The 14,412-nt window shown below is 34.5% G+C and overlaps 2 non-coding genes across 2 annotated transcripts; both read right to left on the reverse strand.

Annotated features, from left to right (window-relative positions):
* Positions 1 to 5,064: 5,064 nt before the first annotated feature.
* Trnaa-agc (transfer RNA alanine (anticodon AGC)) lies at positions 5,065 to 5,137 on the reverse strand. Its single transcript has one exon. It is a non-coding gene; the product is annotated as a tRNA-Ala (tRNA).
* Positions 5,138 to 11,492: 6,355 nt separating this feature from the next.
* Trnav-aac (transfer RNA valine (anticodon AAC)) lies at positions 11,493 to 11,565 on the reverse strand. The gene has a single exon. It is a non-coding gene; the product is annotated as a tRNA-Val (tRNA).
* Positions 11,566 to 14,412: the final 2,847 nt, after the last annotated feature.

Raw genomic sequence — 14,412 nt, forward strand, 5'->3', positions numbered from 1 at the left:
AACATTACAAAATATATGAAAAACTAGGTTATTTTTATCGGACACCTTCGACTTATTCTAGAGTACTCAAACGAATGTCTTGTAAAAACCGTTTATTAAATAAATAAAATCACATACATTAAAGGTATGCGGGGAAAATAAGTCTCAAAAACATAAGTGTAATGGATAATTGTTAAAATTAAAACATTCCTTAACCATCCAAATAAGTTACAAACTTGCCAGTGCGTTATCTACAAAGAGAAACATAACGATTTGGAAATTGTTTTAAGTTTACTTTGGTTATTTTAATTAAATATTCTGTGTTAGAGCTAAACCCTATGTAGTCTTACACCATAACAAACCAAATACCCAATCGAAATCGACCGTTCTCATATAATATTCTCAGTATTGGCACCTGATCTAGTGACAATTGCACACGGCAATCAACCATCACAACTTTAATTGTATCGTTTGATTCCCACAGTATTTGGGGATTACCCTCAACGCTGATTTGTTTTGTGATGTTGGCACCGCTGACAATTACCAGCTGATTAAATAGTCTGTCAGGTTGGTAGCGTTGAATTTGATTCGTCTTTATTGTCGTTTGTTGGTTTTGGTCCAGTTGTTTTAGCGAATGATGAAAATTCAACATACATACATAATAAAACATTTAAAGTTTTGGAGCGACTGTGGATTTTCGAGTCGTGTAAAAAAGTTATTTACTTTTTACTTGTTAATATATGTGATGTATTTTACTCTAACAGTACATACTAGCATTTTTTAAAGCTTTCTTCCACTACTTTTAACTATATGCATGCGGTGACCAATTTTGTTTGTTTATGATCAAATACAATTTAAACACATTTAATTTTGGTGTTGGTATTACACCAATTACTATTATTATTGTAATTCTGTTGGAAAAGCTAGGCTAGTTTATGATTAGCTATAACTTAGTAATTAAACTAGAAAGCTTGAATTGTGGAACCGATTTTGAAACTATTATAGCATATAAATTATAATTTTTTACTTTAAATAACATTTGAGAACTTTTATCCTGTCTTCGCACTTTTTTCGTAAAATGGCGTCCCGTTGAAATTGTTCTGAGGTAATTTTATCTTTTTACTTCTCTTCTCAATGTGCAGGTTTTATATTCACGCTTACATAACGATTATATTTTAAAATGTAATTATTATTATTTAAATTGCAGGAATATAAGATGTTTATGAAATTTCAGTATTCTTCTATAGAATTGAGTTAACACTCGTCAAACTAAAATTCAATCAGTTCTTGGGCTATAATACTACTGGGGCTTTACTCTTATAATAACCAATCTATAAACCGCTGATGTAAAAAATATTTACCATTCTGCACCACAATGTTTAAATTGTCCAACTGAAAAGCAAGCCGTTCCCATTGTTGTGGTTGTAATGGTTTACAAAACTTCTGAAATGTAAAGTAATTTATTATCACTGCAGTGCTCTTTTGTCCTGAACTGCACTTAGTGATGTTTGAATTGAATACAGGTTATAGTGAACATCTTTAAAATCATTACTTTTACAACAATACAGAAAAAATTCAAAGTTCTGAGTAGCAAAGTTCGTTTTGTGACAAATTACCGTAACATTATTGTTCGTTAATTTTTATTGACAAAAGTAGGTAGTGTACTGTGCTTTAAACCACATGCATTTTTAAACCACTGCTTGTCACCAAGAAATTTGCAAACTATTAAACAAATCTTAAACTCGCACAGTTCTTTGTATTCTAATTTTAACGCAATTTTTCACATTTACGTTTGCTTAGGTGGTGAAAATTACATTACCGGATATAGTTCTTTGCCTGCCTAATATAGTGTGTTCTGTAATGAATAGTAATAGGTATTTAAATATAGTCACTGCATAAGTGTGAAGAAGAATGCAATAATTTACATTATATAATCATAATGTACCTTATTCAGGAGTAAAATTATTGTTCAATGATAATTATTGTGTGTATTACAGCAACAAGATCTAGGTAATTGCTGAATAATGAAATCTTTGAAAATACTACTACATCAATATATCGTAGCGAAAACATCTTTTTTGAATGTGATACAATATGGCGACAACTACACTATTTCGACACACAACATGGCAGAAAATCGCGACAAGGTAAAACGAACGCCCGCTGATCCGCGTATTCATTTGTCTGCGCAATCCAGCAGACCGCAACAAAACAGGCAAATCAGTCTAAAGCAGTCCATTATTTGAGTCGGCTGCATCGTGTCAATTAGTCCGCGGAGTAATTATTTAGAGAATAATCAAGAGGTTTTAACACGGATCCTCCTCACTGATTGAATTTGAGCCGATAGACTCGCGTTGTGTGATTACATATTTGAACAGCTGTGGGGTTGCAGTTTATGTTCGTTTGTAAACCTAAATGAAAAGATTTGTTTCGTATTGGAGCTTTTATTGTAGTAATGATCATGTACTGAAGCGGATTTGGGGAAGATTACATTTTTGAGGTGGCCATCCTTAAATATTGCGATTTTTAGAGTATGAATTGAATATTGTACATCCAAGAACGAACTTACGAAATTGAAGTTTTCAAAGAAGAATGGAACTATTTTATTTTTCTACGCACAGTCGAAACTCCGTCATCGTAAACTATCGCCAACAAAGTAAGGCGTCTATAGCTGGTGACGTTTCTGGTATTCAGTCAATAATTTTATGTGTTCAAAGTAAATATTTGTATTTACAAACTGTAACCAGGCATGCTCAAAGAACATGCATACAACATGTTTGGATCCTTATGATGCTAAGGATGTCCCTATTTTTCCTTTATCAAGAGTTGAGGGATGGTTCTACTCTTGAAAGCTGGTAACTCTACAAAGTTAAAGTAATTGTCTACAAATAAAGGTTTTAAAAACACCAACACTTTCATGGTGAATCCAAATGTACATTTTTTTCAATTTGATAAAAAGGTCACAGCAATAGTTATTTTCCTACAGTTACTTAACAATGTACATGTTCTCTCACTGATTTGATTTGAGAAAGCAAAGTGACCAATTCGCTCACCAGTGAGACAATGTTAACATTGTCTCACTCTAATTACTTTGTCTCACTCCAGATTTGCAACGTGAAGGCATGAAATAGTGAGGGCGTAATATGCAGACAAGGTCGTATGCGCGCGAAATACGTTGGCAGCACTGGCTGTAAATCAGCTGGTCAGCTTATATAAAATAACTATTGTGCAACTAGTGAGCAAAGGGAGCAATTGACTAACTCGAGAGGAATGGTTTCTCGAGTGAGGCAATTGCACTTTGCACTCGAGTTGCACATTATATTTTTCCTACAGTTTCCATAAAACAAATAAATTGGCAAAGAAACGTGTCATATTTTTACACAGAAGTGAACTTTTAATATTACATTTAATGACACAACAGTACAACAGCTGACCAGCTGATTTACAGCCAGTGCTGCCAACGTATTTCGCGCGCATACGACCTTGTCTGCATATTACGCCCTCACTATTTCATGCCTTCACGTTGCAAATCTGGAGTGAGACAAAGTAATTACAGTGAGACAATGTTAACATTGTCTCACTGGTGAGCGAATTGGTCGCTTTGCTTTCTCAAATCAGTGAGAGAACATGTACATTGTTAGGTAACTGTAGGAAAAGTTAATTTTCTTTTCCACATTGGTGAATAATATATATTATTCCTACAAAACCTAACCTACAGACCTTGCTAGCAATTCATGTCGATGTCCCTTCAGTTCCTAGGAAGGTATTGAGTTACAAACTCTCCCTTCGTAACACAATTAACAGCCGCGCACTCACACACGCACACTCGATTATACACCATTCGCTTGCATGCAAGAAGTCGTCAATTGGGTTACTCAACGACGGACGCTCTAATTCAATCTATTGACTCACCTGCAGTGTCTATAGTAGCCGAACTCTAACTTTGTCCATACATCCGATTATCTGTTATTTACCATTCGCTTGCATACAAGAAGACGACAATTGGGTTACTCAAAGACGCTCGAACAAAGTCTGCTATTAACTTAACGTGTAGTGTCTATGTTATAGCCATTGACTATGAACTTACTTAGTTGTACGTATACACTTTGTCCTTCTAACCTCGTAAGCGACAAAGCTATAATTAAATTAAATCCATTTCAATGTAAACTTCCTAGCATTTTCCTGGCAACAATTGTGAAGATTGCACAAAAACCAATTCGAACAGTGAGTTTCCGAGGGAAATTCGCGAAACAAAAACATTTGCTGGAAAACTCCTGAGATATCCAATAGAACGTATCAGATGTCAATGTAAGTTTGGCGCCAAATAGGTTGACACTGCAGCCCAATTGCAACTTTATAACACAAGATGGAGACGAAAACGCGGGTAAATCCCTTCCAAAACTCCCTTGGGAGACCAATGTAGAATGGTAACTGATTTAAAGGCTACACTTTTGAAATGTTGCAAAATAAATTGGACACTCATGGTTTTTGTATTTTGTCAATAACATTTACTTCGTGATGTGGAATAAATCACAAATTAATTATTTTACAATACTTTTAGCGTTATTAATTCTTCTTATAAGTTAATCGGTAGATTTTGAAAGCAATGCGATGAAAAGTGATAAGTTTTGGAAATCAATGTAAGTTGTGTTCTATAAAAACGAAAACAAAGGATAAAACACTGTAAAAACTAATCTTGATACAGTATGCTCAACAATTAAGTTAATCTGCAAAATCTAACATTGTACAGTGAAAAAAGAACATCGATACTAGGAGTTATCCTTAGTTAAGTACTAGGAAGATTGAGTTGAAGAGTAGGAGTGTTTCTATAAATGCTTTTGGATAACTGAATTTTACTAATTCTCGGAAAAAAATGGCAAGCCTGGAACGTTATGAGATGTTTACTTGGTGCGCTAAAAGTTTTACTTTTTATTCCATCCTATGTGGGAGGGATTTATTTAATAAGTCTGATATTTTGGATTCTAGAACCTTTAATACAGTACAGTAATCCATATTCCATAGTGGTTGGTCTAACCATGGTCTTATACTATCCAAATGTAAATTATATTGTATTCAAAATTTCTCTGGAGGCGCCGGGTATCTATCCCGGTACCTCTCGCATGCTAAGCGAGCGCTCTACCATCTGAGCTACGCCCCCTACTTAACATAGGGGTTGAAATGCTAAAAACTATTTAAGTACGTAATGATAAAAGGATTCTGGTGATAAAAGTTTATTCTATCGAAAATCCACCCTTTTAAATGGGGTTAAATCCTGTTTATGTGAAAAGACGTTGCAAATATTCTTGTCAATAGGACATTTGCAAGTTATTTGAAAGTATAAGTCGATTAAAAGAACTATGATTGCATATTTTGACTCTAGTGATGAAAAAATGAAGAAATGAAAAATTAAATACTATACTGCTAAAAACTTTTTGTGTGAAAACGTAAAAGGACATAAACGTAAATGATTGTATTTCTAATTAAATATATTATTTAAACTAAGGCAGTTGAATGCTTGTTGAAAATAACATCGTTAGTCCAAAAGCAATTATTTTCCAAGCAAACTTATAAGATACACCTAACTTAAAATCCCAACTTGAACCGATTTCATACACAACTTACATAAAGTAATTCACTCATAACCGGTACATAACAGGTAGGTTCCCCGCCCTTCCCGCCGAAAGTGCGGCCCAAGTAATACAATTTGGCGCGCAAACCCTGGAGAGTCGTACATTACAGAGTTTACGTTTACGGCGCTATAATGCTGCCTAAGGGTTGGTTTTGCATGGGGCGGCGCCGGCAGTATATCCCCGTCCGTTTTACATACACCTTGTAATTTGATGGCTACTATTTATGGGGATGAAAACTCCCTCGGATGGATTCTATTACGTGAATGTTCTTAGAGTTGGTTTATAGTGTGTTTTGGTAACGTTTGAGGATTCGTGAGGGCGTTTAGAGATTGGTTTGATAATGTGTGTTGGGTTGGCAAATTCATTTGAATCAAGTGTGAGAATGGTTGGCTTATGGTAAAATCTTCGAGTTCGACGGCTTGTGAGGGTGTTTAGATCTTGATTTTAAAATATGTTTTGGTTGTTGGGATGTATTTTTTCCTATGTGAAGTATTTATTTTTTTGAGTGCTCGTTTTGGGAATACAATTCAGAAGGCAATGGTAAATACAATGATGGGTGTTATAAGACAATGGTAAATTGAATAAAATAACCTTTTTTGCATTTACACTTGCAAGCTAACCTGGGACTGATTTTGTTTTATTTTAATGTCCTCAGAGGCCAAAAGCACTATTTGTTCGAATTTTAAAACATGTGTACATATATCTGTGTGTCCGTAAACACGACAACTCGAATAATTTTGGTCCGATTTTGATGAAAATTTGCGTGCATGAGTGTAGAGATGGATAAAATTGAATGATTTCGCGAACCAGTAAAATCGCTAGATCTGTTAATGGGAATGGTGTTTTTAAACTGTCTTAAATTGCGTTTTTCTCGATTGTACCCTTAAAACGTGGAATTTTACATTACGGCCATCGTGTAGAGCTTCAAAACCAATTATTTTGTACTTCAGCGTTGTTTTTCGATCAAAGGTTACGGAGAAATTTTTACATAAAAAATGCCATGTTATTCTTGCGGAGAAAAAGAAAACTGTTGTGTTTTGCTAGTTTATGGATCTATTATGATAAAATTTGACCAATTAAATTATTCCATTTTATACTATTGACATTTTATAAAAAGAAAAAAATATTGCGTTGTAGCAGCAAACCTCAGTACTCGTCAAATAAACGTTTTTTTAATGGGGAATTGGAATTTTTTTAGTTAAAATCCAATTAGACAAATTGCTATTTGCTTACTCTGCAGTACTACTGTTTATATGAAAACTTATGGTTTTAGTCACAGTAGGGAGTCTAAAGTCAAGTTTTGATACAGAGGCTGACCATAACGTTTACCAATGAGAAACCTGGTAAAATGATTTGTTCTCGTAATTGGAACTCAGGGTTTGTGGGACATATAAATTAAATTATTTATTACTCTGAAAAATGTCCTTAAAACTATAACATTGGAATTAACTGTTATCTTGTACCATATATTGAAGGAGTAGACACTACTCCTTCAGTCTACTTACCTAAGTACGTACCTAAGTTTAAAAAAATGTATGGTACTTATTCATAAAAAATAAAAAATGTATTCCTTGAAGTTGGAACTTCATCGGTGTCTCAAACTCAATTGAAGTGAAATATTTGTATCCTGAAGCAGACACAACAACGTTAACATTTGGTGGGAGCGAACATCTTCATATTTTTTAAGCCCTGCACACACCAGAGCGATACTCCGTGCGATACTGGAGCGGGCGCGATACTTTTTCTTGGAAATTCTCTTGCGATACCAAGTGGTCCGTGCGATACCATGGAGCCTTATGGAGCCGCACACACCAGAGCGAACCGCGATACGCGATACCGAGGCGAATGCGATACCGTAGCGATAGTATCGCGGTAACGCTGCATGCACTGTTTGCAGCGCTGTGTCGCGGCGATACCAATGAGGCCAAACGATGAACTACTCAGTTTTGTCTTTTCTCTGACAACAACAACATGTCGTGTATCACCGAACATTTACTTGAAGTTGTTTATACATACCCGATGCACTATGATTTATATCACGTTTTAGCAACTAGAAATTTAAAATAGGGTTCGTCTTCATTATTTGTTATTAAACTACGTTTTTCTGAAGAATTTACTATAGAATTCCCAAACATTCAGACATCTTGGATTTATTAATTATTTTAACACTTAAACATATGATTTGAATTATCAATAGTTTTTCCAGTGCCGCTGTCAATCCAATGTTGGGCGATTGCTGACAGAATAACGTATTTAATACTGGTTTGATGATGATTCAAATTACTATTTAATAGTTCATACAATATTGTATTAGCTATAGCACAGCATATTGTAGAGGTTTTGCTAGTCAGACTAGACGAACTAGAGAGATGGTAGGTAATGGTAATGGTAATGGAGGTGGGTGGAATGCTAATTGATCCGTCAACTCATTGAAAAATATATCTACATACCAGTCTTACCTTAAAGTGATTTGGGAGCGAGCTGGCGTAGTGGTTTGAGCGCGGGACTTCAGTCCCTGAGGTCCCGGGTTCGATCCCCGCCAAGTCACCAATGGATTTTATCTAACTGGTAATGCCGCAACCCCTAGGTCTAGCCTGAAGTAATGTGAAAAACAATCCCAGGCTCGTGCCTAGCGTCCTAGGAAAAAAAACTTAAAGTGATTGCTAGCCGTTCTTCGGCACTCGCTTCACGGTAGTGGGTACTTTCCTTTTCGATTATGTCAGAAATCAAACTCAGCAACTCGTAAAAACATTCCTGATTAATTCCAGAATATGTAGAATCTTGTTTAATCTTTTCTTAACTGGGTCATGAGTGTATATGGTACTCGCCAAATCGCAGTCGTTCTTTATTTATGTCGTATACCCACATTTTCCTTGCTCTCTCATCTTCTATAATAGCACGGCTAGTTAACAGAAAAGCACCCAGGTTTTGTATGGGAGTCAATCCATACGAAATCTGACACACATTTCCTCGAAACTGAAACCAATGTTTTTTTAAGCGCATTTTGACTATGTGTTGTTCAGAAACAGGTGCTAAAACTATATTTTGGGAATGAAAACCAAAACTCTGGTACAGGTAATATGCAAACAATTATCCTAAAAGCTTGAACTTTACTTGTAGTATAGTGAGGAACAGTTTATTTATTTCCTTGCGCACAGTGTGTCAGAATTTGCATCCACTAAACCGAACCTAATAATTTTTAAATCTGAAACAGAGGCTATACACCCCTTGGTATATAATAATCGTATATATTACCGTCTTACTCGCTGTGGTTTATTTTAACTCATGGAAGTGGTACAGGGACGAAATCTCTCAATTATTTCCCTTAGAACTTTGAGTTCGTTTCCCGTTAAAGTGTTGATCTTCTGGAGTGAGACACGGTTTATTTGATCGTTGATCGCAGTGCGTCTCCATCAGATGTCCAGGCCGGATTAGATTTGATCTTGAGTGTGAGTGTGGAGGGGGAGGGGGGGATCAGCTGTGGCTAGAATAACAACCAGGTACGACATAATACCTGCGATGCTCTCTTTGGCCAATCTACAATATACACTGCGGTCACCTCAATCTGTTGTTTGGTTTCGTCCTAAGATTTTATATTCTTAATGTCCGTGTACAATCAAGTGCTATTTGTTTCTTCTTATTAGTTTACGGTTTAAGGTTATCACCGAACGAACATAGCTAATACTGTCACTAATTGGCATAAATATCATAGAACTTTCTCTGTTGCCATTAAAAATTTCAACTGGGACCATTTTAGTTTCTCCATTCCACGTTTACTATGCACTGAGGTATGTATTTATTTCAAAGTATTTAGGTATATTTCAAACGCTGTTCTCAAAGATACTAGTCCTAAACACAACAGGATCCACGAAATGTTTTTGATTTGATTATTTTTCACAATTATTATAGGCCTACTAATTGTGACTTGCTATGATAAAATATCAATCAATTTAAAACATATACACAGAAAATAGTGAACTTCAGCGCCTTCGCGAATGTCGTGAGCACAACTATAAACCGTAGGTCCCTTGGTTGCTATTGGCTGTATGGGCTATTAGGCCTTAGTCAGTAAGAAGACTTAAGACTACAAGATCCCTACACTCATATCCATTCATACTTGGCTTAAAATACCTACCTTCGTATGGTCGCCATTTTAAAGTAAAGTTATACAGTAAGTAAAGTAAAGTAACCCACATTAAAATCAACTTTACAATTATCAGACATTTTTTCTGTATGTAGGATATTTATAGTATTTTATATTACTTCTCTGTGGTATACGCCCTGCAAGCGAACGCCTGATGCATCTGGGCATAAAATTAATGTCAAATGGTCACATCATAGCTTCCTAGAATGCTATGGTCAAATGCACCCGGATATAAAATATTCCATTACCTATTGAACATTTATCGAAATTCTCCCTACGGCACACATGCTCAAAAAGTCATTATTGCACTAAATTCAAAACTTAAAAAAATGAATTCATAGTCTAATTGATACAGCCAAACTTCTTATAGTACTGTGAAACATATACAAATATTTACTGTTATTTTGATTAACCCCCGAAGTATTCATGGACGCTGTATAGGGAGGGTTCTGTCCAACAAAAAAGATTTTAAGACCTTCAAATATTATTCGGTCTTTAGTCGAATGGAATGCTCCGGCTATCAAACAGTTTAACAGAATTGTAGTGAACGTTTCTTTGGAAGATATACGTGGAATGACAATGACAAGAATGGGATAGTTGGTGAAAGAAAGTGGGGTATCCCGGAAAATCAAGATTCAGTCTGTATCATATAAGCCATTAGCTAGGTTTACGTGCCGATATCACATTTCCAGACGTCCAAGTGAATATAAAAAACTACAGGCACAGACAATATAATACTTGTCTGTGCTACAGGCGTCACACTTGAGATGTAAGCTGAACCTCTGCGACCAGCGCGCCTAGCGGTGATTGGGGAAGACACCACCAAACGTTGGTAAAGCAGTTTTGACTCAGCTCTTTTTGAACGACAGGAGCAACGCGAAAAAGAATTGTAGGCCTACACCAATAAAAACCGATAATAATAAAAAAAAAATATGGTTACATTTGAACCTGAATTTAACAATAATAGAAGGACTTACAGATTGGAATTTACTTACACTCATACATAAAAAACTGTAGGCTACGAATAACTGTCAACTTATTGATTTTTATTTATACATTATATTACTTCATCTGCTACTAGGCTAAAAGATGCCTACGCTAATTAATATGGTTGCCTATCTCATTATATTACTTCATCTATGCTATTATGTTTTCGTTGGTAATGTTTTTTATAAATTTTTAGGAAGGGAAAGAGGACGCAGCACACGAGAGTGCAAATTTTTGGCGAAACGATAAAACATCGTTTATATTCCTTAAATATACTTTAATCTCCTGGCTTGTCATTCTTCTTATTTTAGAAATTTCAGCCTACTGTGATTTCTCGTTTTGGGACATAGTCACTTTGAAAATTGTGCGTCATTTCGCTTAAATGCTTTTGAAGGAAAAAGTGACTTCAACTCCTGGCGTGGCCTTCACTTTTATACCATAACATACAAAGATGTTTACTACTATTTAAACCACTTTTAGTGGTTTTGTCTAAATATTAGGTTGTTGAAATAGTTATTGTATCAACGAATTGCTTTGTTTTTATTGGAATACTCAAGTATCCATTATGAAAGTAATAACAATCATAATAAATCAATATCAATTAGGCATGTTTAAGTGGATATATTACTCTGAAAAATATAGGCTACTATTCATCGCAAACTATGTACCTTCAATACCATCAATAATACTGGAAAAGTGGAATAAATAAAGAAAATGATACTACGGGGAAGCGGGGTAGAACAAAAAGTTAATGTTTCCGCCCAGGATCGAACTGGGGACCTTCTGCGTGTTAGGCAGACGTGATAACCGCTACACCACGGAAACGATGGATCCGATTTGAGTCCAGTAAGCACTTAGCTGTTTACAACTGAATAAATACATATTTTATCCCAAAAATAATTTATACGAGTAATGTCCAGTGGTCGAAACTCGACCAAAAATATGTAACGTACTCACTTATGTTATGTTTCACCCCACACTGTAAATAAAACATGTGATTGGAGTTTCTTCCATTTGTTTTGATTTTCTGTTTATATTTCGTTGTTATTTCGTCACCAGCATGGCAACGCATAAGATCCATGTAATTTTTTTCAAATTTTTAATCTCATTTTTTGCGCTTATCTTTGAGCCTATTTAAATTTATAAAGGGATTCTGCACACCTACAGGAAAATAGCTTTTTAACGGTATGCGTAGATTTTCTCTACGATGCACAGGAGCTGAGAAAAAAGGTTTTAAAGAAACATGCTTGCCTATTAATATATAGATAGATAGATTCAGTAATCTAAATTAAAGGTTAGATCAGAGAATTGTTTAGAGGAGGAAAGTGTTAGATAGTTAAATCTGTAAGTGGTTAATTCATCAGCTGATTTATTATTATTAAGTTTGTTAGAAAATATTCTGTTTGTGTTGATGTGTTTTAAGAATGGTTCTTTTGTATTTTGAATATCATTTAGTGTAATCGTGTGTAATTCTACAACACTTTTTGACAATATGAAACCTAATCTTAGGAAAAGGATGGAAATAAAGGTTTGGAAAGAACAAGGGAGAGACAAGAAAGTTCGAACTTTTAAAAGAAGGAAAAGATGTGTGGATTAAAAATGAAAATGGGAATGGTTGGTCAGCTGGAATGAAGAAAAAATAAACATGGACTGTACTCATATGATGTACTTTGTGGATGTGTTGTAAAAAGAAAGCGTGCCGACCAGATGAGACAAAGAATGGGGGCTGTAGAATCAGCGTAAAAAGAGAGAGAGAGAGAGAGAGAGAGAGGAAAAGTGTTAGATAGTTAAATATGTAAGTGATTAACTCATCAGCTGATTTATTATTCTTAAGTTTGTTAGTTAATATTCTGTTTATGTTATTGTGTTTAAGAATAAAATAAAATGGTTCTTTTATATTCTGAATATTAACGTTTAGTGTAATTCTACAATATGTTTTGCTTATATTTAAGTCAAAAATCTTTTGTTATATGTTGCTAATGTTGATGCAAAAAGGAGAACAAATGTCGGTTCTGAGGTGTAGGTATTCACTTTTGAAGTGATAACTGTGTTTAATGTGCATTTATCTACATGTCGGGAACTACTCCCGTTCGACACCTAGAACCATCGGTCCTCCCGTCTTCACACAACACTGGTGGTGTATATATGTCGCCGCCAAACGCATACTTTCCTGCGAGAACCAATCTTACAGGTGACATTGTCATACTTACTGTGGTGCTATAGTTGAACCGAATAACCTTTTTTTGTTTAAAATCCAAACTATTGAGGTTTATGTCTGCTTATGTACGCTTTAATGGTTTGAAGACTACAAAGCATGGCGTCTTTAACATTTAAAACATAGAAAGTCCGAAAGTCGGCATGTATTAAGCAAAAGTTGTATTTTTGATTCAGCTTGAACAGTAAAAACAGTAAAAAGTTCCCTGTTTTCTGGTATTCAAACCACTAAAAAAACAAAAAAATATCTAAACCTCAATAGTGTATCATATGGTTGGAAAGCTTATAAAATGGTGCAGTTTTTAACATATTCCGACACTTTCTTGTATACAGGGTGTGAAAAATGCAATAGACCATTGTTTTTAAAATTTTTATCAAATATCTTAATTTTTATCTTTGAATCTATTTACAATGGAGTTTTTACAACTGATCCTCCGTCATTTTCCATTATTCTTGTTCAAAATTTAATGTAGAACACGAAAATGACATTATCTACTCAAATCCATATACAGGTAATTGAGAAATCGCTGTATTAAGTTTAAAAGCATGGTTATTTTTGAAATACATAAAATAATTTTTTGGGACGCTAATTTTGAGACTTGGAACATTTGATATGCATCATCACACTTCATTTACTTTGTACTTACATCAAAAAAATTTTGTCACACTGAGTACAAATCACCCTGTATAGGTCTAGTTGTAAAAATTTAGAGTTATAGGATAGACAACAAAAATGAGCTTTTATAAAGAACAATTAGACACAGGATCTTCCAGTCTCATATTTTTTGCCTTTTTTAGTGAATTCAGACTTGAGGTTAAATAAATCATCAAATCAGCACATATAAAACAGAGTTCTGTGGCCTCTGGTATTCCAGAACAAAAGTTTGGTACTCAAACCAAAGGCCACCAGATGAACTACAATTAACATAATAAATATCATATACGAATTAACTTTTAGTTTATTAATCTTTTTGAATTAAAACCTCGAAGGAATACAAAAATACCCGTCTCTAAAATTGTAATAAAAATACAGAAAATTGAAAAGAATTGAAAATCTACTTAAAAGTGTGTGCTTTATGAATTAATAAATATTTGTAAACCCAATTAATTCAAAATATATATCTTTGCTTGAAATATTTTAACTATATCGATAGTTTAACTTGACATTGATAAAAAAATCCCTAAACTTAAAAAACTAAACTCAATTTATATTCATGAGTTAAAACTAAAATTTGGCATCCAAACGAAAAACAAAGTGTCAAACAATTATGCAAATACAGAGCAAACAAACTTGCTCAATAACAATCCGGAATTTACAACAAAACTCAAGAATCACAACCCTGTCCGAATCTCCTAAAGACAAATCGAAAACTAACAAAAAGTCCCAAAAATATGGGATAAAGTTTTAAACAAAACTAAAGAATCAAGACCATTTACCATCTACGATTCCAAAACGCT

Source organism: Macrosteles quadrilineatus, unplaced genomic scaffold (genome assembly GCF_028750875.1).
Source record: "Macrosteles quadrilineatus isolate MER2022 unplaced genomic scaffold, UCM_ALF_1.0 Scaffold_3__2_contigs__length_128488019, whole genome shotgun sequence".
Lineage (NCBI taxonomy): Eukaryota > Metazoa > Arthropoda > Insecta > Hemiptera > Cicadellidae > Macrosteles > Macrosteles quadrilineatus.